The sequence below is a fragment of the Coturnix japonica genome, unplaced genomic scaffold (assembly GCF_001577835.2).
Source record: "Coturnix japonica isolate 7356 unplaced genomic scaffold, Coturnix japonica 2.1 chrUnrandom510, whole genome shotgun sequence".
NCBI lineage: Eukaryota > Metazoa > Chordata > Aves > Galliformes > Phasianidae > Coturnix > Coturnix japonica.
Window position 1 is genome coordinate 51118 of NW_015439898.1, and position 3089 is coordinate 54206.

At 56.3% G+C, this 3089-nt stretch overlaps 1 long non-coding RNA gene across 1 annotated transcript; it reads right to left on the reverse strand.

The window, feature by feature from the left end:
* Nucleotides 1-149: 149 nt before the first annotated feature.
* LOC107307210 lies at nt 150-1134 on the reverse strand. The gene is made up of 2 exons (XR_001552357.2): nt 1043-1134; nt 150-281 (listed from the first exon to the last, which is right to left on the reverse strand). It is a non-coding gene; the product is annotated as an uncharacterized LOC107307210 (long non-coding RNA).
* Between the last annotated feature and the right edge of the window lie 1955 nt (nt 1135-3089).

Below are 3089 nucleotides of genomic sequence, written 5' to 3' on the forward strand. Positions count from 1 at the left end.
CCATTCATAACCCCCCCACCCGACGCCATCTTGACCCCACCCTCACGTGACCTCCATTCATAACCCCACCCCCACGTTACAACCCCTCCTCCCACGTGACCTCCATTCATAACTCTCCCCACCTGACGCCATCTTGACTCCAGCCGCGTTGCATGATGGGACCCTTTATTGGTTTATAGGGTCGTTTGGGGGGGGGGGGGGTCGGATTTGGGGCCTTTTTGGGGCCGTTTTGGGGTCAATCTTCAGGGGGGGGCGAAGGATTGAGGCCGTGGGAGGCGGACCTGGAGACAATGGGACACAATGGGGGGTGTCACCCCATAGCGCTGACCCATAGCGCTGCCCCATAGCATCACCCCATAACCTCACCCCATAGACTCACCCCATAACCTTACCCCATTGAGCCATCCCATAGCGTCACCCCATAGCATCACCCCATAACCTTACCCCATTGAGCCATCCCATAGCGTCACCCCATAGCGTCACCCCATAACCTCACCCCATAGCCTCACCCCATAACCTCACCCCATAACCTCACCCCATAACCTCACCCCATAACCTCACCCCATAACCTCACCCCATAGCGTCACCCCATAACCTCACCCCATAACCTCACCCCATAACCTCACCCCATAGCCTCACCCCATAACCTTACCCCATAACCTCACCCCATAACCTCACCCCATAGCCCCACCCTAGGACCTCACCCCATAGGGCCTCACCCTACAGGCCTCACTCTATAGGCCTCACCCTATAGGCCTCACCCTACAGGGCCTCACCCCATAGGCCTCACCCCATAGCCTTACCCCATAACCTCACCCCATAGCGTCACCCCATAACCTCACCCCATAACCTTACCCCATAGCGTCACCCCATAGCCTCACCCCATAACCTCACCCCATAACCTCACCCCATAACCTCACCCCATAGCCTCACCCCATAACCTCACCCCATAGCCTCACCCCATAGCCTCACCCCATAGCGTCACCCCATAACCTCACCCCCTTTACTGTCCCCCCCATTTCCATCCCCCCCATATCCCCACCTTGTCTGGCCCCACACTCTGTAGGCTGATGTAGGTCCCGTCGGGCGCCTCCAGCTCTGTGGGGTGGGAACATAAAGGGGGCTTTGGGGTCAGCACAGAGGGTCCCCCCCCCACAGATCCCATTATTGGGGTCTCCAGCCCCATAGCCCCCATTATTGGGGTCCCAAACCCCATAGACCCCATTATAGGGGGTCCCCGACCACATAGACCCCATTATTGGGGTCCCAAACCCCATAGACCCCATTATAGGGGGTCCCCGACCCCATAGACCCCATTATTGGGGTCCCAACAGCCCCATTATTGGGATCCCCGACCCCATAGACCCCATTATTGGGGTCCCAACAGCCCCATTATTGGGATCCCCAACCCCATAGACTCCATTATTGGGGTCCCAATGACCCCATTATTGGGGTCCCCAGCCCCATAGAGCCCATTATAGGGGGTCCCCAACTCTACAGACACCATTATTGGGGTCTCCAGCCCCCTAGCCTCCACTATTGGGGTCCCCGACCCCATAGACCCCATTATAGGGGGTCCCCAGCCCCATAGACCCCATTATTGGGGTCCCCAAAACCCATAGACCCCATTATTGGGGTCCCCGACCCCATAGACCCCACTATAGGGGGTCCCCAGCCCCATAGACGCCATTATAGGGGGTTCCCAACTCCATAGACCTCACTATAGGGGGTCCCCAGCCCCATAGATGCCATTATAGGGGGTTCCCAGCCCCATAGACCCCATTATTGGGGTCCCCAAACCCCATAGACCCCATTATTGGGGTCCCAATGACCCCATTATTGGGGTCCCCAGCCCCATAGACCCCATTATTGGGGTCCCAATGACCCCATTATTGATTGGGCGTCCGGCAGTTCCCCCATAGCTCCCCATTTATTGTGGGGTCCCGCTCCTTTACCGGATCGCCTACGATGCCAGCCCTTTGGTTGGTGGCTGTGAATCCTAGAGCCCCCTATCCCATATTTCCTCCTCAGCCTCATTGGTGTTCATATAGGAGCAGATGCGACGAGTGTAGCTTCCTCCGTGCCGACCCCATAATTTAAGCCCCATAAGGACCGCCATATTATGTGACCTTCTATAAGTGGCCCCACCTCCATTAAGTGCCCTATAAGCGACCCCTAATAGGGACCGCCCACCCCATAAGGACCACAAATAGGGACCCTATGAGGACCCCACCCCATTAAAGAGACCCCCCATAAAGGACCCTATAAGAGGACCCCCAACCCCTTAAGGATCCCCTACCGCCACAAGGACCCTCACCCCATAAGCAGGTCCCCATAAGTGACCCGCACCCCATACAGCCCCTCATACCCATTAAAGGGACCCCCATAGGGGACCTCCCAATCCATAAGGACCCCCACCACTAAATGAGGGCACCAGTGACATAGGGAACCCATAAGGGACCCATAAGGTATCGCCTATTAAGGACCTTGCCCGCGGTCCATAAAGGACCCCATAAGGATCCCATAAGGACCCCCACCCCATAAGGACCCATAAGGACCCACACCCATAAGACCCCATAAGGACCGTCCAATACAGGACCCCCAACGGCCATAGAGGACTCGCCATATAGAATCCCCACCCAAGTATAGAACCGCCATAAGGACCCCATAAGGAACCCCAGTAAGGATCCCATAAAGGAACCCGCACCGCCATAAGGACCACCATAAGGAAAACACCCATAAGAGGATCCCATAAGGTACCCCCACCCCAATAACAGGACCCAATTAAGGACCGCCATACCAAGGATCCATTAACGAAACCCCACCCCATAAAGGAACCCCATAAGGACCACCATCAAGGCACCCCAATAGAGGAATCCCATAAGGACCCCCCCCATACAGAACCCCCACCCCATAAAAGGACCCCATAAGGACCGGTCAACAGGAAGCGGCACCACGTCTCCCATAAAGGACCTAACCCCAATCCCTATAAGGACCGAGCCCATAAGGACACACAACCGAACATATAGGAAACTCCACACTAATAACGAGGACCCTCCATAAAGGACCCACCCCATAAGGACCCACCG